The sequence below is a fragment of the Carcharodon carcharias genome, chromosome 4 (genome assembly GCF_017639515.1).
Source record: "Carcharodon carcharias isolate sCarCar2 chromosome 4, sCarCar2.pri, whole genome shotgun sequence".
NCBI lineage: Eukaryota > Metazoa > Chordata > Chondrichthyes > Lamniformes > Lamnidae > Carcharodon > Carcharodon carcharias.
In genome coordinates, this window is record NC_054470.1 from 159,027,964 (window position 1) to 159,052,050 (window position 24,087).

Genomic DNA, 24,087 nt, shown 5'->3' on the forward strand with positions numbered 1-24,087 from the left:
GAAACCACTTGTTAACTACCAAATTTTGCACGGCTAGTTTAACTAGTGCCAGCTATCAGCTATGTGATATACAATTGACAGAAATGTGCCAATTTGATTGTGCCCATGACAATTTTGAAAACTGGATCTTCAATGCCTCATTGTAGATTGTGTAATAGAATGGCTTGTATCAGACCTGCGTGACCTGCCATGGTTGCTACTGGCAATAGTATCGAGATAATTGAGGCAATTGTGACCAATCAATGTCGCAAACATTGGCTGGATAGAACCAGAATAAAATTCAACCTCAAAGTTAAGCCATTATTATCAGGACCAGAATCCTTACATTCAGTGGGCCGCTTCTCTGTGTTTTCACCAGACAGCGTGTTGTTGCCCAAATGTTTTCAGTGCATTTCTGAATAATTGATGATGCTTCTTCTCTGTCATTGAAAATGCACAACTTATGATGAAATGGAAGGTTGGGTACACTTTTGGCAAAGTTCTATACAGCAGAAGGTAATGGTCTTTTCAATTAATGGAAATTAGTATCTTAAAATGAATATCTTCTCCCCTGGGGCTGGCACCATCAAAAATGTTAGTGCATTGCAAGAATTTAAGATTTGAGCCATTGAAAATATTGATCCTTAAAACAACAAGTTCATCATTTGGATACAATTAAATTGAAAATGAAAACATTTTGCAACTTTACCTTCTTCCTAGGTTAGCACATCCTTGAAACATTTGAGTAAATTCTTGTCTGTGCTATTTTTGTGTAAATATTTATTTGTTTACCAATCAGATTATGAGCACAGGCGTTAATTTGCTTGGATTTAGCAGTAACCCATGGCCAAATATGCGTTAAGAAGGAATAATGAGGGCCATGGACAGGCTGGATAGGGAGCAGCTGTTCCCCTTAGTTGAAGGGTCAGTCACAAGGGGGCATAAGTTTAAGGTGAGGGGCAGGAGGTTTAGGGGGATGTGAGGAAAAACTTTTTTACCCAGAGAGTGGTGACAGTCTGGAATGCGCTGCCTGGGATGGTGGTGGAGGCGGGTTGCCTCACATCCTTTAAAAAGTACCTGGATGAGCGCTTGGCACGTCATAACATTCAAAGCTATGGGCCAAGTGCTGGTAAATGGGATTAGATAGGTAGGTCAGGTGTTTCTCACGTGTCGGTGCAGACTCGATGGGCCGAAGGGCTTCTTCTGCACTATGATTCTGTGATTCTGTGATTCTGTAAATGAATTTGTGGATTCATACATTGGCATTGCCCTCTCGCCCTCTGAGATGATGTAGGATCTCATAGCACTTCCCAGGTTCTCTCGTTGGCCGTGAAATCTTCAGGACGCCTGAGGTCATAAAAGGTGCTCTATAAATGCACGTAATTTCTTTTTCTTTCTTAAAAGTACTGTGTGATAACTTAAACATTTGCTCCTAGAATTATGTTGGTGAATAAAATTATTTCATAATAATCAATTCAGATTAGCTCATAAACCAAGGATCAATATTAGTTTTCCATATTAAAATCATAGATTCATACAGCACATTAGGAGGCCATTCAACCCATTGTCTCTGCGCTGATTCTTTTAAAATAGCTATCCAATTACTCCCAATATTGTGTTCCTCCTCCTGCAGATTCATCCTTTTCAAGTATATAAATTAATAACATTAGTTGTTACTTAATTATTAATAACAGGAATTTTCTACTAACTGGTCACTTTAGCCCAATACATTATCTCCAGTTGAAGTGGGAGTTAAAGCAACTGAGGGGGCACGGAGAATTGAATGGTCAGAAAAGTTGCATGTAGCTTTATGAGTTCAGCAATAGGAGACTTTCAGCATGGATGCAGAGCCAAGTGATTTGCTGAACCTGCTGAAGGGTCAGGAGCTGGAATAGCAGCAGACCATGGGCAGAGAGGCTTGAAGGTAAATGCGGCCAAAGAACAGTATACAAATGGTGTTCTCTGGGAAAGTGACAGTTAGCACTGCTTTGAACTTTAATGTAACAAAGTCATTCACATACTAGTCAGAGACACCAGTGGGATCATTCAATTTTCAACTTACTGCAGTATCAAAGAAGCATCAGGTGGCCCATTTTAGCAATGCTTTATATACACACAGTTCAGCAGCTGGACAAGCAGACACTTTATTTTTCTGGTCTACAAATAAATACATTGTTTGTACAGCTATCTATGCACATTAGTACAATACCATTTAAATAAAAAGGATTGCAGCTTGCACAGGTGGTGTGCATCTATAAGCATAAAATTATGTAATCATTTTCCTGGCAAAGTCCACAATGTATAGATCTTCATGGAATCAAGGATTCCACAACCATTAGAAACTGAAAACAGATTGCAAGACAAGCTCATGAAAGGTGCAGGCTAACTGCTCAAAACCTGACTGCTGACACTCTGAAAGCTCCATACCCCCTCAGGAGAGGGCTTTTAACAAGGTACATTGTACTGGAGAGAAATACAATAGATTACACATTTGAATGATTGAAGCAATGTTTCAGGTGTCTAGACTGCCCTGAGGATGCTTTGGATGAAGAAGCAGAATAATAGGTGGTATATTCGATGCTGCACAATAATGCCATAGAAAGAGCCATAATAGTAATGTGAGATTGGTCACTGCCAGACAAGCAGCTGGAAAAGGATGAGGTTGAGAATACCAATGACTTTTTGAAAAAAAATTTTTCAGGATAAGGCAAGGTCATTTGGTGCAATTCCCCAGTTACCCTGTGTTTGACAAAACTAAAGTGACAGAAAATTGGGCCCGGTGGAATCTGGCTTTTGGACGCTGTGTGCCCTTAGACCTCCAAAATGGTCCTCACAGTGGCATGCAAACTTGTGAAACAAAGCACGCAGGATGTCATCTGGGTTCAGCAATGCACATAGAGCACATAGAGAGAATCGTGCGCAGAGAGTAAATGTCCAGCGGAAGTGTTCAGAGCAGATAGATCATGATGTTAGTCAGTATGCTATGTTGATTTAATGCATGCTACTATTTTGGAGTTCAAAGCTCCATCCAATGCTCTCATTTTAAGCCTGCACATCTGAGCATGTGTTAAGTAGGAGGAAGGACAGCATCCATTTCCCACCCACTCAGCATTATTTTAAGGAATCATCAGCTACTTACAGATTAGTTGCTGGTTTATTTCTTCTGGCTGTTGCTACACTTCTACAAGTGTTTGGGGCTTTCTATGGTTGTTTCAGTTTTCAAAAGTCTACAGGGAATATTGTGACAGGTGCTGAAGTACTTTTTGTTGACTTCAAGACTTGAGCACTAGTAGGTGCCCTAATAAGCCTTCTACTTGGAATAGAGCATGACTGGGAGGATGACCACAGGCCATAAGGAGCTGGACAGGCTTCTAGAAGAGGGCGTGGAGTGGCAGGGGTGGAGGTGTGAATGGTGGGGTTGAAGGGTTCTCAGCAGGAGACCATTTTCACCCTGTATGTACAGGGAACAACTTCCCTGCCTGAACTTCAATGAGGAACAATATGTGAGACATCTGCACTTCACTAAGAAGGTCCTCACCAAAATCTGCCACCTGCTGCATTCACAACTGCAATCTCAGAGCAGAGCAAGGATCACATTGTGAAGGTGACCGTGGCAATGAGCTTTTGTGTGATTTACTCTTTCCAGGTTGGAGCTGGAAAAATTAGCAACATTTTTTAGTTTGCTGTCCACTGTTGCATAAGAGAGGTCACTGAGACCATCTATTGAAAGAGAACGAGCTTAATTGTAGTCTCTTATGTCAGGGATAAACAGGCAAGCCGAGCAGGAATATTAGCAAATTTTGCAAGTTTCCCTCTGGTACAGGGTGCCATTGACTGCACGCACATTGCTAGCCAGCTCCACATGTCAACTCTGCCATGTACCAAGACCAAAATAGATTCAAACAAAAAACTGCGGATGCTGGAAATCCAAAACAAAAACAGAATTACCTGGAAAAACTCAGCAGGTCTGTCAGCATCGGCGGAGAAGAAAAGAGTTGACGTTTCGAGTCCTCATGACCCTTCAACAGAACTGATTTTTCTTTACAATGAGAGGGGTGAAATATAAGCTGGTTTACTGTGGGGGGTGAGGCGGGGTGAGGGGTGGGGGAGAAGTGGAGGGGGGGTATTGTTGTAGGGACAAGCAATCAGTGATAGGAGCAGATCATCAAAAGATGTCACAGACAAAAGAACAAAAGAACACAGAGGTGTTGAAGTTGGTGATATTATCTAAACGAATGTGCTAATTAAGAATGGATGGTAGGGCACTCAAGGTATTGCTCTAGTGGGGGTGGGGGGGGCATAAAAGATTTAAAAATAATGGAAATAGGTGGGAAAAGAAAAATTTATATAAGTTATTGGGGAAAAAAACAAAAGGAAGGGGGAAGAAACAGAAAGGGGGTGGGGATGGAGGAGGGAGCTCAAGACCTAAAGTTGTTGAATTCATTATTCAGTCTGGAAGGCTGTAAAGTGCCTAGGCGGAAGATGAGGTGCTGCTCCTCCAGTTTGCGTTGGGCTTCACTGGAACAATGCAGCAGGCCACGGACAGACAAGAGAGCAGGGTGGAGTGTTAAAATGGCAAGCGACAGGAAGGTTTGGGTCATTCTTGCAGACAGACCGCAGGTGTTCTGCAAAGCGGTCACCCAGTTTACGTTTGGTCTCTCCAATGTAGAGGAGACCGCATTGGGAGCAACGAATACAGTAGACTAAGTTGGGGGAAATGCAAGTGGAAGGCTGCTTCACTTGAAAGGAGTGTTTGGGCCCTTGGACGGTGAGGAGAGAGGAAGTGAAGGGCCAGGTGTTACATCTTTTGCGTAGAGATCATTCCCACCAGGACACCCTGGTCCATTCCTCCATCACCCCCTACTCCTCAACCCCCACCTATGGCACCTCCCCATGCCCACGCAGGTCATGAGGACTCGAAACGTCAACTCTTTTCTTCTCTGCCGATGCTGCCAGACCTGCTGAGTTTTTCCAGGTAATTCTATTTTTGTTCCAAAATAGATTCTGTTCCTTCACGTCCAACTGGCTTGTGACCCTATGCAGCCCATCATGCAGATCGACACCCAGTATCCTGGAAGGAGTCAGGATATCTTCATTCTGTGGTAGTCCACTGTGCCATTGTATTTTAGCCACCACAAAAAACCAAAGGCTGGCTACCAGGTGATAAGGGCTATCAGCTGATGACATTGTTCATGACTTTGGTTTGGAACTCATACATACACGTGAAGCATGCTTATAATGAGAGCCAACCTGTCTCCAAAAATAGTGCTAGGAGCAGGCCATTGGCTTGCTGAAGCAACATTTGCATTGCCTGGACCACTTTAGCGATGCCTGTAGCATTCAGCTGAAGGCATCTCAAGATTTGTGTTGGCATGTGCATGCCATGCAACTTCACCATCATTGCCAGAGAGCTCACTGCCAGCAGTTATCAGGTGAGAATCTGAGGAACAGGAGTGCAGGGAGAAAGAGGAAGGGAAGTGCCAAACTAGACAGCCCCTTTCTGTCTCGGCTGTACGTGAAGAGCTAATTGGGGTGCAATACCAGTAACCAAAACTCCAAATCTTACTGAACATCAACACTTTTATTAGTTTCTTGTCATTTAAAAAAAACTGCAGTTTTTTCTATTCATCCTACTAAGATGAATAACTTCCCAGCTCCCTATATTACACTTTATCTGTCAGGTTAGACATTAACCTGTCAACATCAATTTGCAGATTTCTTGTGTACTTCTTACAGCTTACTTTTCATCTAGCTTTGGGTCATCAGCAAACTTGAGTATATTACATTTTGTCCTTTAGACTTCATCTAAGTCACTAATATAGATTGTAAATTACTGAGGCCCCATTGCTGCTCCTTGAGGCACCTTACTAGTAATAGCCTATCAACCTGAAAATGACCCACTTATTCCAACTCTGATTTCTGTCCTTTGATCACTCCTCTATCCATGCTAATAAATCCCCTCCAACCTCATGAACCCTTTCTTGTTTAATATCCAAGAATAATGGAGTAGTCAACCGCACTGATGTGGGACTGGAGTCATGTATAGGACATATTGGTTAAAGATAAGGTTGCCTTCAGGAACCTTAGTGAATCAGTTGGGCAATCCAATATTCCAATAGATGAATAGTCACTTTCACTGAAACCAGCTTCTTTTTTTCTATTCTAAAAGTTCAATTCCTAAACTCTCATGGCAGAATGTGAATAGACACCTACCCAAGTTATTAGGTCAGGTTTCTGGATTGCTAATCCAGGGTCCTGGTGGACTTCATCCTAGGGTCTTGAAAGAAGTGACTGGTGAAATTGTTGATGCATTGGTTTTAATTTTTCAAAATTCCCTAGATTCACGGAAGGTTCCATGAGATTGGAAAATAGCAAATTTAACTCCTTTAATCAAAAAGGGAGAAAGGCAGAGAGGATGAAACTACAGGTCAGTTAGCCTAACATCTGTCATTGGGAAAATGTTAGAAGCTATTATTAAAGATGCTATAGCAGGGTACTTCAAAAAGTTTAAAGCAATCAGGCAGAGTCAACATGGTTTTGTGAAAGGGAAATCAAGTTTAACTAATTTATTGGAGTTCTTTAAAGGAGTCACATGTGCTGTGGATAAAGGAGAACCAGTGGATGTACTGTACTTCAATTTCCAGAAGGCATTTGATAAGGCATCAAAGGTTTTGCAGAACATAAAAGCTCCTGGTGTATGGGGGAAACATATTGGTATGGATAGAAGATTGGCTAGTTAACAGGAAACAGAGGGCAGCCATAGTTGGTCTTCTTCTGGTTGGCGGGATATAATGAATTGTGTGCCACAGGGATCAGTGCTGGGGCCTCAACTTTTTACAATTTATTGGATGAAGGGACAGATGCTATGGTTGCTAAATTTGCTGACGACACAAATATAGGTAGGAAAGTAAGTTGTGAAGAAGATATAAGGAGGCTACAAAGTGACATAGATAGGTTACATGAATGGGCAAAGATCTGGCAAATGGAATATAATGTGAGAAAGTCTGAAATTGTCCATTTTTGCAGGGAGAATAAAAAGAAGCATATTATCTCAATGATGAGAGATTGCAGACATCTGAGTTCAGAGGGATCTGAGTGTCTGATTGCATTTTTTTTATTCATTCATGGAACGTGGACATCGCTGGCTAAGCCAGCATTTATTGCCCATTCCTAATTGCCTTTAAGAAGATGGTGAGCTGCCTTCATGAACCGCTGCAGTCCATGTGTTGTAGGTACACCCATTGCTGTTAGGAAGGGAGTTGTAAGATTTTGACCTAGCGACAGTGAAGGAACTACAATATATTTCCAAGTCAGGATGGTGAGCGGCTTGGATCAGAACTTTCAATGGAAGTTCCCATCTGTCTGATGCCCTTGTCCTTCTTCCAGATGGTAATGGTCATGGGTTTGGAAGGTGCTGTCTAGGGAGCCTTGTTTAGTTCCTGCATTGCATCTTGTAGATAGTGCACACTGCTGCTACTGTGCTTTGGTGGTGGAGGGAGTGAATGTTTGTGGATGGAGTGCCAAGCAAATGAGCTGCTTTGTTCTGGATGATGTTGAGCTTCTTGAGTGTTGTTGGAGCTGCACTCATCCAGGCAAATGGAGAGTATTCAATCACACTCTTGACTTGCAGATGCTGGACAGGCTTTGGGGAGCCAGGAGGTGAGTTAATCACCACAGGATTGCTAGCCTCTGACCTGCTTTTGTAGCCACAGTATTTATATGGCTAGTCCAGTTCAGTTTCTAGTCAATGGTAAACCCTAGGATGTTGTTAGTGAGGGATTCAATAATGGTAATGCCATTGAATGACAAGGGGTGATGGTTAGATTCTCTCTTGTTGGAGATGGTCATTGTTTGGCAGTTGTGTGGCGTGAATGTTACTTGCCACTTGTCAGCCCAGGCCTGTATATTGCCCAGGTCTTGCTGCATTTGGACATGGACTGCTTCAGTATCTGATGAGTCACGAATGGTGCTGAACATTGTGCAATCATCAGTGAACATCCCCACTTCTGACCTTATGATGGAAGGAAGGTAAATGATGAAGCAGCTGAACATGGTTGGACCGAGGACACTACCCTGCGGAACTCTGGCGGTGATGTTGTGGGACTGAGATGATTGACCTCCAACAACCACAACGACCTTCCTTTGTGCTAGGCATGACTCCAACCAGTGGAAATTTTTCCCTCTGATTCCCATTGACTCCAGTTTTGTTAGGGTTCCTTGATGCCACACCTGGTCAAATGCTGCATTGGTGTCAAGGGCAGTCACTCTCACCTTACCTCGGGAGTTCAGCTCTTTTGTCTATGCTTGAACCAAGGCTGTAATGAGATCAGGAGCTAAGTGGCCCTGGCTTAACCCAAACTGAGCATCATTGAGCAGGTTATTGCGAAGCAAGTGCCGCTTGATAGCACTACTAATGTCTTTGGGACTGTTCTTCAAAAGATGGTGGATGCAGGGTCAATGAATATTTTTAAGGCAGAGCCTTAAAGATAGATTCTTGAGTAACAGGGCATGAAAGGTTATCGGGGATAGGCAGGAGGTTACAATCAGATCAACCATGATCCTATTGAATGGCGGAGCAGGCTTGAGGTGCCGAGTGGCCTTCTCCTGCTCCAGATTCGTATGGTCGTAAGTAACATAACCAATATGCTATTAATGCCTTCCATAAAGCCTATCCTATGAAGGACCAAGAATTCAAGGATTTGCAACAAATTTTTCAATGAGGCTTCATCACATTTCTTCCATATTTTGTCTCCAAGCATGCTGAAGTTGGCGCTGCCCGCACCATAAAGTCTGTTCCAGCACTGCAGCCATGAACTTGGGGTAGGCCCCTTTGCCTTGATATTTTCAACCATTTCCTCCCAATTGCTGATATGACATGTGCCTTGAGAGCTTCCTGCCTCCTGGAGATGGTGTAGTGAGGATGGGTTGTTGCCGGGGAGCGGGGGGTATGGGGTTTGTTGGTGGTGGGTTGGCGCGCATTGTTGGTGAGAAGAGGTTTTCCCTTCTCCTCTCCTGGATGGCTCAATTGGTAGCACACTTGCCTCTGCACTGGAAGCTTGTGAGCTTAAGCCCCACTCCAGCAACATGAACAGAAAATCTAGATTGACACTTCACTCCAGCACAGAAAGAGTGCCACAATATTGGAAGTGCCATAATTTGGATGACAGTTTAAATCTGTTCTCTCAAGTTTACGTAAAAGAGCTCATGATATGATTTGAAGAAGAGCAGAGGAGTTCTCTCTGCTGTCCTGGCCAATGTTCATTCGTCAACCAACATCACTAAAAAATGTAATTGCCACCTTGCTGTTTATGGATTGCGTTCAAATTAACTGCTTGCATTACAAGAGTGATAACATTTCAAAATTACTGCTTTGACTGTAAAGTACTTTGGGATGTCCTGAGGTCAGGAAAAGGCACGATAATAAATGCAAGACTTTCTTTTACTTCCTTTCATTGCCTGGACCATGGCTTCCAATGCAGATTTGAGAACCGAGGCATCCACTTGCATAATCTTCAGTCATTTTAAGTTCACGTTTCTCCTTTCCCCTGTAGCCCAAATGCACCTTGCCTTTTAGAGGTGAAGGTTGCTTTAAGTGATGTCTTAGATGACAGATATCCATTCCTCCCAATTGGATTACAGCCAATGAGTAGTCCTGGCTGAATGCTGCCTTTATTGTAAATAACAGGCAGCGCAACATTTATGTGTGGCTTGCAATCTCTCAAAGCAGCATCTGTCACTCATTATCCCACATCCAAATGCAAGTACGATTGATTTTTAAGTTAAGGGTTACTTCCTGCACACCTGGCTCATGGTTACTCAGCGAAATCCATGCTCAACAATGGAACTCCATTACAATAAGCACCATGGTTCAAGTAGAGCCATCAATGAGCAGTGTTTTTGGAGTCTTCATAAAAAATATTCAGATGCCTGGGCAAGTGTAGCGGCTTCTCATAAGGTAGCCATAGAGAGTGAACATTAAAAATAGGAGCAAGATTAGATCATTTGGCCCCTCAAACTCGCTCCGTTATTTATTAAGATCATGGCTGATCTGATTGTGATTTTAATCCTGCTTTTCTGCCTGCACCCCCTCCCCAATTCCATAACCTTTGACTTCCTTGTAGATCCAAAATTTGTCTAAATCAACTTTGAACATATTAGATGACCCAATGTTCACTGCTCTCTGGCATTGAGAATTCCAAAGATTAACAATCCTCTGATAAAAAAAATTCCTCCACATCTCTGACTTAAATGGATGGCCCTTTATTTTGAAACTATGTGCCCTAGTTCAAGATTCGCCCATGAGGGGGAACATCCTCTCAACATCTACCTTATCAAGCTCCCACAGAATCTTACATGTTTCAATAAGATCGCCTCTCATTCTTCTAAACTCCAATAACAATAGGCCCAACTTGTGCAACCTTTCCTCATAAGATACCTGCTTCATTCCAGGAATCAACCTTGTGAACCTTCTTTGAACTGCCTCCAGTGCAAGTATATCCCCCCTTAAATAGGAAGGCCAAACAGATCTGTATGTTCCACAACACTCTGCAGTCTCTCTCCATTTAAATAATATTCTGCTTTTCTATTCTTCCTGCTAAAGTGAACAACCTCACATTTTCCCACATTATACCCCACTTGCTAAATTTTTGCCTACTCATTTAACCTTTGCAGATCCTTTGTGTCTACACATAGCTTGCTTTCCTATTTATCTTTCTAAAATCAGCAAATTTGGCTACATTACTTTGGTCCCTTCATCCAAGTCATTAATATACACTGTAAATAGTTAAGGCCCCAACACTGATCCCTGTGGCACTGCACTATTACAAACCTGCAAATGACCCATTTAACCTGACTCTTTGAGTGAATTGTCCCAAATTTGCACTAAGTGCGGGAGAGGGTGGGTAAAATGACACTTTATCCAACGGCCACAATGGCGGCTTTTCACACTGTATTGTCCCAAACCCACCGTCTTAATTATGCATTCCCAGGAAACACACCGTTTCAATGGCAGGCGGACTCCCATTCGCCCGCCATGCCATCACCTCGCCACTGCATCATGCCGGGCGCCATAGTCAAAGTGCAGCCATGCGCACACCACTCAGTGCTTCCAGCCCACAAATGCTGCATGGAAGACATGGTCCCGAAAGGCAAGAAGACTGCAGCCCCCAGGTTCAACGACGCGTCCCTCGAGTGCCTTTTGGATGCAGTGGAGGCTTGCCGTGATGTCCTCTATCCCTGCTTAGGCCTCAGGGTGGGCAGCAACATCACTAAGCTGGCTTGGGATGTGGTGGCAGCAGTGGTCAGTGCCAATGCTCTGAAAAAAAGGACAACCACCCAGTGTCGCAAAAGGATGAATCATCTTCTCCGTTCGGCAAGGGTAACTCACTCTTCTCATCACTTTCAACTCACACAGTCACAAAACCACCACACATCCACAGGGCCCTCACTCACTGCCGGTTCAAGGGACATCAGCATTCACTCTCTCACACACACCTTCATTGTCCTCATCCCATCCATGGGACCACTCACCACCCACACATGCCAGATGTACTTATCATCTGGCCTGGCAGGCATCCCACTTACACTCGGTCCATCTCTATTTGTGCAGGACAAGCTGGCACACAAGAGAGAGAGGTCGCAGACTAGTGGAGGAATGCCTGAAATCAAAGTCCTCACGCATACGTCCAGGGAATGGGAGGAGGATCAGCAGGTGCACACCCCGGTTGACGCTGGGAGTACCTGGCGCATCAGAATCCCCTCTTCCTGTGACCTCAGCAGCTCCAGCTCCACAGGCCGAGGAGGGTGCCACTACCCCACAGCAGGACACCAAAAACAGGGCGAGGCCTTCCTGGTCTCAGCCCCCCCAGAGGATGCCCACCAAGATCATCACAGATAGGGCGTAGCAGTCAGCAGACTGCCTCCACCTTCACTGTGGATGTCTGGGGAGCACAAAGATGTAGCGGCAGGGATAGGAAGGTTAAGAAGATATAGTTGCATAGCCTGAACATGGGTGTTAATCACTTGTACATCATGTTCACTAATGTAAATAAACTCTCAATAAACTCTGGTCCCACGACAGTGCTTGTCATTGCTGCCAGAATGTTGCAGGCAGGCATCACAAAGTTCCTTCATTCTCTCTCTGTGCTCTCAGCACCTTTAAGGTGGGGCTGGCCCCCCATCTCTTCGGCATCTGTGACCAGTGATGCTGTGCTCCTGAAGGGTAAAGGTGCTGAAGGCAGACAAAAGATCAGATGCTTTTAAATTTTCACGACTGCATCTCCATGATATGACCCCGATCACAGAGTGCAAGCGAGCAGCCCTCGTGCAGACAGGAGTCAGATGTTCTCAGAGGCTATGTGAAGATCTATGGTGTCTGCTCACTGCATGTAGTTGTCATCCTCCACAAATCTGGCAGCTATGAGGGCCTCCTGAGCATACCTGCCTCATCTGGCCAGTGCGAGGGCCTCATCACCATCATCGCCATCTTCAAGGACCTCCTCAAACTCATCACCATCGATGTCTTCTTCATCAGGAGAGACCTCCAGCTCCTGCATCTCCTCCTCAGCATCTCCCTGTTGCAGCGCCAGGTTGTAATGGGTGCAGCAGGCAACGATGATGCATGACACCCTCTGTGGTCTATATTGCAGGGCTCCACCAGACCGGTCCAGGCATCAGGACCTCATTTTCAACATCCCGATGATCTGCTCCACCAAGTTGCGAGTTTCAGCATGAGCCTCATTATACCTTCACTCCGCTGCAGTCTGAGGCTGCCGCATGGGTATCATCAGCCACGTCCTCTGTGGGTAGCCCTTGTCCCCGAGCAGCCATCTCTGCAGCTTCTGTGGACCCTGGAAGACATCAGGGATCGGTGACCAACTGAGAATGTTGAAGTTGTGCACACTCCCTAGAAACCATGCACAGACCTGCAGGATGGGTTTGTGGTGGTCACTCACCAGCTGTACATTCAGCGAATGGAAGCCCTTGCAATTGACATATTTGACCACATGTTGCGATGGAGGTCTGAGTGCCATGCAAGAGCAGTCGATGGCACCCTGCACCTGTGGGAAACTCGAGGTTTGGGTAAATCCAATCGCTCTTGCATCCTGGCTCTGTTTGTCCCGGGCGAAAGCACAAAGTTGTGTGCCCTCGCGAAGATGTCATCCATGACCTCATGGATGCATTTGTGGGTTGAGGCTTGTGATATCCCACAGAGGTCACCTGTGGAGCCCTGAAAGGAGCCACTGGCAAAAAAATTGAGCGCCACTGTCACTTTCACAGCCACTGGCAGTGGATGCCTGACATGTCCCCGTGGTGCTAAATTCTGTAGTAGCTGGCAGATGTGACTGCTCAGTTCCCCAGGCATGTGCAGTTCTTCAGCAGCACTGATTCTCAGTCATCTGCTGGAGTGAAAGACAGCATCTATAGACCCTGAGCCTAGTTAGGCATCAATCAACGATGGCTCGCTGTGGCTCTTCAGCAGCGGGTGCAGGAGCCCCTGTCGCCCTTTCTTCCTGAGAGTGCTGCTTCTCCCTTTACGCAGCCAGCCATCTTCATTGCTTTCTTCTCCATCATCTCCACTCTTTGTACGGGGCACACAGCTAGTTCACCAGGCTCCGTGCTCCTGATATACTCCTCCTGCAGGATGAAAGAGAGAGCTGCGTGGGTTAGCTGGGGTGTACTAAGAACCTCATTTGGTTAAGTTGGAAGGCCCCTTAACGCATCTGGAGAGTGCTGGCCACTACTTTGATGGCCAGAGTTTAGTACACTGCATGGCTGCCTGAAACCCCACCCTCCTCCACTCACCTGACCAATAGGCGGCAGCTTTGCCCACTGGACTGCATGCTGTTCTCTCAGCTCAGGCACAGGCATTCTCCTAACCCACACTGCAAGGCTGCACTGTTCACTTGAACCATGGGGGAGACTGGTCCAAACCAGGATAACGTCATTGCAAAGGGCTGTGAGCACTTCCACCAGTAACTGCTCCATGGCCAGCTTTAGCAAGTACAATGTGCCCAGTCATCCAACTGTTTTACAGTCCACTAAAATGCTCATTCGTTTGCAGTCTGTGCCCCAAGAGCTGAAAAGCTCTGAAGCACTTGGTGCACTTTGATGCCTCTGTGTTGCTTGAGTGGGCAGATAAGCGACCCGACTCCATGCATGTCAGTGTAGCTGCATTTGAACAGACTCAGCACCAGAGGAATTATCATGTCATACAAGGTTTCCCTAATGTGTGGCTGCTTCCCTCCACACCACAGCAACACCACCCCCCCCAACCCCACATGAGCTTGTGTACTACCTTCAACTCAGGCCAGTCCTTGCCCCCACCCCCCAGTCACCTCAACTGCAGGGCAGCCCTTACCCCCCATGCCTCCGACATGCCTCAACCTTGAAATCCAACAGGCGTGCAGCCACTCCAATGTGGTGGGCGATCTACCATGGCTATGATTCTGGTGGCCTGGCAGTATAATGATATGCAGATGTATTACAGTGAGGTTCCTGACTTTTGATGACTGGAAATGTGGCCCGCCTTCAAGAGGCTGAGTGGACGATTGCAAACTGGTTTCATGAAACCGATTTTTGACCTTCTCGCCATATTGTCCGCTCAGGCCGCCGAGCACACCCGACGCCAGTGGGCATGGATGATGTTTCCATGTCTAATCCAATCCTCTATTCATGCTAATAGATTATCCCCAAAACCACATTTCTGCATACCTTGGCTCTGCCATGAGAACAGCACATTGGAGGAGGGCCTTAAGCTAGATGATGGAGAGCATGATAATGACATTTTGGATGCAGAGGAAGCACAAGGGGTTCAACAATTATCTGCCACCAGAGCTGATGGAAGCAGCTAATTGAAGAGAACTTCAGCTGAAGAAATCTCTGCTCTTTGCATAAACAGTCATCTCCAGCCATCTGCCCCAGGCTTCCCAACCTACAACCAATAACATCTGCCCAAATAACAATGCTGTTCTTTATACTGCTTCACATTGCAAAATCACCAGCCATATCAGGAACACTCTCTGCACTCAAAGACCTTAAATACCATTTTGGTTTTACTACTTTACAGAAAGGCCTATACATTTTTTTTACCAAGATTGAGCTTCTTGTACCTGACAAAGTGATAATTTACTTATGCACCGGACAATGTTCATTAAATGGGTATAAAATAAGGTGGGATGGATTGACTTCTCTGTTTAAAGTTCCCTACCCTCATGTTACGTGAAGCTCTGTGTGGCACTGTCAATTCACAAGATTAGTGACTTCCAATAGGCAGCATAACATGTAACAATGTAAGTTAATGTTCATTTTAAATATTAAGCTTCACATTCCTCACTTGGAATCCATTTGAAAAATACACTGTATTTCAAATGAATGTCTTCTGATTACTTTAACTTTATTGAGAAGTAGATTTCGATCCTTAGCAAACTGAGAAATGACAAATGACAGGAATATTATTTTCTTCTTTCAACTCAGTGTAACATCTATTCCCTCATCAGTCATAAAAATGGCGACTTGGCACTCTATAATATTCATCAGAAAAGTCTCAAATACAGTAACTTACTTTGACTGCAGCAGCTGTTGTGTAGGTAAAACCAGGAGCCATTTTACACACCATAAGAGCCAATGGCTATGAAATTTGGCAGCACAGCTTCCTAAGCCTCCAATATAACAGGCAGGAAATATATGCTCATTTAGAGCTTCAAGTCAATGCTCACCATATTGGTAAAGGCCAAATGCTTAGTGTGCATTACCTATGCCTGAAACAGGAAATAGCTACTTTGCATATGCAAATAAGGGCAAAAGTCAGCACTAGCAGCACTCTGGAAAACCAGACTTACATGTGACCTTACAGGTGATCCTCAGAGAGACTGCTTGTTTCTCTTTAATATAAAAAACACGTATTTTATTCACAAAATTTGTAAAAGTTCATTACATAACAGTTAAAAATTGACATTAGATAAAATGAAATACAGTTAAATTTCTTTTAATACAGTACGTGGCACTCTGAGATGCCTCAATACACTTACAATTACAGGCTATGTTTACAATATACATTTACATTTCATGGCAAACATTCTCTGCTAAATACAGCCCAAGGGCTTTCACAGCTCTTCAGCGTACTATGGTGGGATGACCTTAGACAGTAACAGAATTACCTGGAAAAACTCAGCAGGTCTGGCAGCATCAGCAGAGAAGAACAGAGTTGACGTTTCGAGTCCTCATGACCCTTGCACAGAACTGAGTGAATAAAACACTCAGTTCTGTGGAAGGGTCATAAGGATTCGAAACGTCAACTCTTTTCTTCTCCGCCGATGCTGCCAGACCTGCTGAGTTTTTCCAGGTAATTCTGTTTTTGTTTTGGATTTCCAGCATCCGCAGTTTTTTGTTTTTATGACCTTAGACAGTGTTGTTTCCCCATTAAGCCTTTTTGTAGCAGCTGCCCCAAACTTTAGTGTGTCCTTCAGCCCTTAGTCCCAGATCTTGGCATTTGCCAGTCAGTCATAGGCAGCTCTTTGACTTTAAAGGGGCTGCCTGTTATGCCACAATCACAAAGTACATTTTAAAAAATAATATTTACCTGAATGCGGAGCCAGGAGAGCAGGAGCTTAAATAATGTGGGCAACTCTCCCCCCACCGCTGTCCCCACTACAAATTCCCCAGACCCAAATCTGGATTATTTGAATGGCATAGCACTTTCTATAGTGACCATTTTGAAATGTCTGTTCCTTTTGTTGTATTGAAGCACTGCAGAGTGCAACATGATCTATGTAAATTATCTGAATATCATTGCAATTTCTGTGATGGCCATTTAGAAATGTTTTGTAATATTCTTTTAGATATTTTATGAATAAAGTATATTTTTTGCAAAAAAAGATCCTCCAGACCCAACCACCACCCAGGCAATAAATCGACCCCAACCCCCCCATCCAGCCACTGCTCCCTCCCCCAACTGATCAAGGATCTGTTTGCTCTCTCCCAGCTCATGGTACTTCTCCCTCTTCCCCCACAACCAGCTACTGACCACCCATGACCAGCCAATGCGACTACCCGTCCCAGCCTGGCTACAAATCATCTACCAAACGGCCAACAATTACTTGTCATGTGTCCGGTCACTCACACCCCCAGCTACTGATTACCCACCCTTCCCGGCTACCACTCATCCACTCTCCTCGCCACTGACACCCACCCTCCCAGACTCTGGCCAGCCATTGCTCTACCCCAAGCCAGCTACCAATCTCCTACACTAAGACTGCCAACTGTAATGAAATGTATTCCTGGAGGTTTCATCACATGACTTGCCCCACTCCAGCCATTAAGGAGCTAACACATCCATTCTTATGTAGTACTTCCTACAGCAGTTTGAAAGAAAAGAAGTCTCACTATCTAATTGGATGATGCTTGACTATCAGCCAAACAGCCTTTATTCCTCTATTTTCCATATTTTATATCTGGTAAAGGGAAAGGTTCAAAGAAAGTGACAAAAAAATCATTTTAATTTCCCAATGATTTTTTTCCAGGGTTGCACACAGGAGTCCTGGAGTTTGAACTTCAATTCCTGGAGACTCCAGGCCAATCTCGAGGGGTGGCAACCTTATCCTACACCCAGCAACCGCGTTACCGTGGCCAGCGATTTCCACCCCCTCCTTGGCCATTGCCCCCCACCCCTAACAACCCTGGCCCGCCCTTACTGACCTGACGGGCGATGGCTCCAAGTCCCAACACACTCGGGCGGGAGAGCTGCTCCCTGCTCTCTCAAGCTTATCCGTTTCATGAAAATGAGGCCCGCCAACAGTATTGAGGTAAACCCCTTGCCCCGTGTAATTATTTTAAGTGGGAATACATTTTCCGCGGTATGCCACTTAACAAATGTCGATTGTATATCCCATCAATAATGTCTCATTAGCAAGGACAGGTCGACCACGACATAAACAGCCGTCCCCAGCTGACAGTGTTTGAGGTGGCAGAGGGAGAGTGCTTGTAGGGTTGAGTCCTCTTTTGCTCATTGTTCAGTATGAGCCGTGTTGAGCGGGAAGGCAATCTGCTCACAGAAATGCGAGCGAGGGGGTGGGGAGGCAAAAATCCCACCCGGATGGGCCCAGGCAGCTCTCTGCAGCCGATTGCAAGGGCTATTGGCAGCTGCTGGGTCTACAATCTAGCTAGCCTCTGAATCGCCAAGTCAGACGGACAAAGGCAAGGAAGGGCAAAAAACCAACTCCGAGAAAGGTAAATGAAAAGAAACTGTGCTTGACCCCTCCTGACAACCGAGCACCAAAATCAGATTGCCCTTGGTTTATGCTTAGCCATAGCACTGCAAGTGGTTGCACCACAGAATATGCTGTTGTAAAAGTGATAGATTATTGCCCATTGTGCTGCTGTGTGCCTCCAACGATGTAACTGTCAGCACTAAGGCGCATACTGCAAGCAATCCTGTGCACGGCCACGGAAAAATAATATTAGGTCGCACAATGCTATCAAAAGTCACAGTTTCCCCTACTAGAGTGGATGAATCAGCTACTAGCATTCACCTATGTCTTGCAGTGTGTGTGTGTAGTGCGCTGCTGTGTGTATACAATATTTATAGGTATCTTCGGACGCTTTCTTGGGAGGGGAGGGGTGGGGATTAACGCAGATTACAGTTTTGATATGTTCTGCTTTCCACCCCTATATACACTCACACAGTTGTTGGAGGCTGGATTTTTGCATTTACTGGGATTGCCCACTCCACTCCCTGGGCTATAATTATTGATCGCTCTCTCTTCTCCCTCTCTCTCTCTCTTTCATCCAGCACTGCAGTGGCAGGGCTGCAACGTCAAAAAAAAACACCCCCCACTGGCTGAAACTACCTCACTTGCAGCCATTTTAATGTGGGGTGGGCGGGGGGGGGGCACCAAGCCAAAAAGAGAGACAGAGCAGCCACAGTCTGAATGACGGCAGCTGCCGGCCGCGCTTTAAGAAGTCCCTGGGATTTCCCTGCAGTAGCCGCCTTTGAGTGAAGTAAGTGTACAAGCTCCTTCCTTTCTGTCCGATAATCCCACAGTCAGTTCATCCCCTTTTAGTTACCTAGTCCTCTGAAACCACCCACCGCCCCAACTCCGTTTTAAATGGGCATGCACCCCGGCGGGTCTGTGCCTCAGTACAGCTCTTCATGGAAATGCCGACTTGAATGTTTTAACTTTATGCAGTGCCTTGTTTGCCTGTATGTGGGGATTGGGGAGCGGGGCGGGGGCAATGCAGGATCCATCGTTTTAAGCGGTTCGGTTGACCAGAAGCAGGTCCAGGTAGTTTTTTAAGTTTGTTTCGCTGCATGTTTTGCTTTTGTGTGTGTGTGTGTGTATCTTATCATTTCCTAAATATAACGCCGAGAACTGAGAGCGGTGCTGAACTTTGAACACGCGTGGCTGGCACTCCAGAGCTCGGCGGCAGGATATATGTAGGCTGAGCGATGCTGTGTCAACGTTCCCGGGAACAGTTTGACCATACCAGCTTCTCTTTAGTCAGGGTTCCCAAATCCTTCCAAGAAGATTCGTTTTTTTTTTACTTCACAATGTCACCTCCGTTTGGGATCATGTACATCTTTCACAGTGCTATATATTTGCAAAGAATTTGTACATGATACCTCCGGTACTGCAATGTCCCATGCCTCACATCCCAATGCAGTTGGGGCACTATACATCTTTGGGTGGTTTTATCAAATAATAGCCCATCAGAAATGTGCTCCGGCTATGATGTACTTTTTCCTTTTTAAAAAAAGTTAATTCAGTCATCAAAGGGTTAAGGAGCGAAATGGCAAGCTGCTGTGTAAATGTGCCATCCATATTCTGGGACCTGTCACTTAAACTACATCAGATTAATGTCGTAATTGCAGCTGATCAGTAGTTGTCATGAGGCATCTCGCTGATAAATTACCTTTGAGCCAGTGGAAGGGAATTATGCGGTGTGAAATTAACAGTGGACGCCGCTTTGTTTTGTTTTAAGCACACAGGGCACGTTGCCTGAACCGAGATTGGGGTTATTCTTGCGTTAAAAGGGATACTTGCTGCCGCAGAGAGACTGAGTCATCCTGGAGCTGTCATTTCAGCACTGAGTGGGCAGACGCACAATGTCAGAGCGAAAAGAAATCTAATTACTAAAGCCTGTGTCTGCTTTGAGGAAGACTTCGTGATCGATGCGTAACTTCCAGGGATGGTAGAAAAGTTGACTTTGTCTTTTGACTAATCGTTAGCCCGGTGCAACCAAGGAAGGCGAAGTTAGTTTTTTTTTCAATTTTTTTTTATTTTTTGGCCGCAGCAGCTCACTGAAAGAAGTAAGTAGATCACTCGTTCTTTCTGGAACGCATAATGATACCAAGTACTTCGGCGCCACTCACTAAGTATTTCAGCTCAATAACCTACTACTATCTGTTTCGAGGCAGGCGTAGCACGGCTGTCTTTTAAACGTGATAAAAATTAGTGAGAGTTCTTAAAATTAGGCATTATTGCAGGATTTGACGGAAGCTTTCTTGGTGGCAAGTTCCTGAAAAGCGGCTGTATTAGAAATTGAATTAATTGCTTGTGCATCTTTTTTTCTCAGTGAAAAAACGGTTTCCTTTTTTAAAGTATAGGCACTTCAGATATTTTAATTTCTTAATTTAAGCATATATTCCTTCATGTGTGAAATGTAGTGGTTTGTTCAGCAGCTTGATACTGCGTCCTTTAGGGTACAGTGTCTTCTACTGAACAGCGAGTCCCCAGATATACTTCTACAACCCCCACCAAGTAAAGGGGTGTTTGTAATTATATGTGTTTCACATTGAAGTGCCGCATTGAAATCTCCAGAACAGCATTAATATGCGACTGACTGTGTGCCAGAGAAGAGTAATACTGCTAAACTTCGAATGCCCACTTACCATCTCTATGTCTAAAAATATATAACACTGTCAGGGATTCTCGGAGTAAAACAAGCTTGGACTATGTCAGAGATTTTAATAGTGTTTTCATTACACTGTCTTTTTCTTCTGGCTTTAGGTGTGACAGACGCTAAACTGTCAGCCAAATAAATGTAAATAAAGCATGTAATTAATGCTTCACTGTTTTTCGATGAATATAGAATGCAAATTGGCACTTTATTGTAGCTGTGAAATGCAGTGACCACTGCTGTTGACTGTATTAAAAGGAAAGGTTTTTTTTATAGAATGCATTATTATTGTGGTGCCCTTTTGGAGTACATTTCAAAGACAGTGTAATCCTTGTAGAATAATGGACATATAGGAAATTGTATTAAGGGAGTAAGTGTACTATAAAACATAATTCTTGGGATATAGCAAATGCCACTTCGTCACAGCAGTCCATCTAATTTTTGATGGTCTCAACTTACCCATACATTTATATATACATATATAAATGCTAACTTTCAGTGATTTTTATTTCAATATTAAAAGCTGCTTCAGGCCTTTGCGAATTGATTTCAATAAATGAATGTTCTAAGTATTATTAAAAAGCAAATATATGATACCAGTTATTGAGTAGTAGAAGGTTTTTACAAGGGCTTTTTTGCAGCAAGATCTATAGTTTAGTGAATGACATGTGTAATTTCCATGAATGAAATGGACTGTGGAATTCATAAGACTGCAAGTGTAGTGAGCTGCAGTCCATTTAGACCACTGCACATTTTAAAAGACTAATACACTTAAGGGGCTGCATGAAGGTACTGACAATTTTGTTAGATGGGCAGGATTTGTGTCAATGGCAAACACAACATTAATCCAGTACTGACAATGGGATTTTCCTTTCCTCTTCTGTGGTGCAGTCAGGGAGGAGTTAGCATAGCAACTATACAGAGTGGACATGGAATTGACAGTAAGGGACAGGGTCAGAACAGTTCCACCCTCCCTCAAAAACAGCAGGAGATAATGAATTAACACCTTCAGGAGAGGCAAGAAATCTGCAGGAGGAGACAGACACAATAAAAATAGAGCACAGGGGAGCCTAAAGTTTGGAAGAATTTCGGAATTTTTGGACTACTGGCCTAAGTATGACAAGGGCCCAGGTACTGAATAATGTAAACTTTAACATAAATATTTTTAAAAAATCTATTTTAAAGCTGGAGAGGAATGGATGCATTTGTCATCAATTGTAGCTTTCAGTCATCTGCCACAGATAAACGTCCCTGAATGAAAAATGATGAGAAGAAAGTGCTCCACATTCAGTTGTCAAAATGAAGGATTTGTACAGTGCTGTGTTATGTTTTACATGTATGTTGAAATTCAGGAGGAACACATTAATTTCTTCAGTAAAGTATATAAGTAAGTATATCTCTCCCAATTGTTCAATGTGCAGTTAATTTTGACAATGGGATTTTGGTGGAAAATTTAATTCCTACAATACTCTAACATCAATACAATACTATTCTGGTTCAGTATCAGGTTCAGCTCCTACAAAATGGAGTCTGGTCTTAGGAGCACGCTGCAGAGTGTGAGTCAGAGCTGAGTGCAGTCAGCTCTGCAGCACGACTTTTTGAAACACCTGATGTCAGGCACCTACCACTTAGCACCAGAACTTCTAGACTTATAGGAGCAGCAGATGAGAAAACAAGAAAGGTAATTTATGTCATGAATGATTTTATTTTTTTGGTTTCATGTATCATTCTCTGTCTGAGAGGGCTAGATGTGTCATCCATGTCCAATCCTCTGCCAGTACTGTTCTTGATTTGTACGGAACAAGATGGCTAGGAAAAGAGCAGTACAAGATGACTCAGCCTCCAATGTTTCTCTCCTTACCTATGGAAAGCACCTAGACACAAGTTGGCACCTTTCTCGAGTAGCTCAACCAAAATCGTTGGCTTGTTGCAAGAGTAAATTATAAACATAAATCTATGTCACACCAAAATCCACATAATGATAAAAGTTTTAGAGTGTCGTGTTGGTTCTACAGTACTGTGATGTAGATTTGTGACTGAGGTGAGTTGTGTTGGGAGGGAGAGATTGACCTTAGATTTCTATGCACCTGTAAAAAGTGAAGGATGCTATATTTTTTATCTTGGGAAGGGGGAAATGTCTTTTCCAGACCTGCACGTTACTAAAGCCTCACACAGTCCTGCACAGAAAATCGTCACCCCATTCCTGCTTGGCTTAATTAAGTGTATCATCTGGGAAATTGTAATGTGGGAGAGCAAAAATTAAATTGAGACAATAAAGCGTTTGTGAGAAATGCACTTACACTTACTTAATTTGGAAAAGCTTTTTGTTTACCCACAAGATAGCCTTTAAAAAATCTATTCTTGGAATGTAGGCATTACTGGCAAGGCTGGCATTTCTAGTTGCTCAGAGGATATAGTGTGAGACTGGAGTCACATGTAGGCCAGACTGGGTAAAGGTTGTAGGTTCCCTTCCATGAAGGACATTAATGAGCAAGCTTGGTTTTTACAGCAGTTCAGCAGCTCTGGTGCCAACTAACAAATCACTTACTTTATTGACTTAGTTCCCCAATTAGGTGTTGTGGGATTTGAAATCACGGTGGAGGGAGGGTGGGCAATTTTGCACTGCTGGCCAGCATGGTGGTTTGTCAGCACCATCCTCCCCCATGCCACTTTCCTGGAGGTGGGATCGGGGTAGAAGGACTATCCCGCAACCAGCATGTAACTAATTAAAGTAGGCTTATTTAAGGCCAATTATCAGAGGCCAACTGGAATTCTCCAGTTGGCCTGCGGACTCTCCCCACAGCATTGGAAACGGGTCAGCTGCCTGGAGGCAGCCTCCTGACAGCAAACCCGGCAGCTGTGACCAGTTTTTAATTCAAAATTTTAAAAAGCTGCTGAGATGCTCTCTCTCTCCCTTATCTGCAACTGCAGGCTGCAGCTCCTTCCTTGCTAAAGAGTTTCCTATTGTCCATCAGCTTCGAGAGCCCACCGGCCATATTTGATTGGATGGTGAGTGCACCTTCTGGCCAATAATTGGCCAATTCAGAGAAAATCACTGCCAGGTGACTTCCTCACACACTGAGGGGGCAGGATCCCCATTTGATCCTGATGTCGGGGTCCCGAGCCAAAACTCAAAATTGTGCCCACCATTTGGATTGCTATGTGAAACAGATTACCAGAGAAGTAAGTTGACTTAGACTCAACTGAAATCTT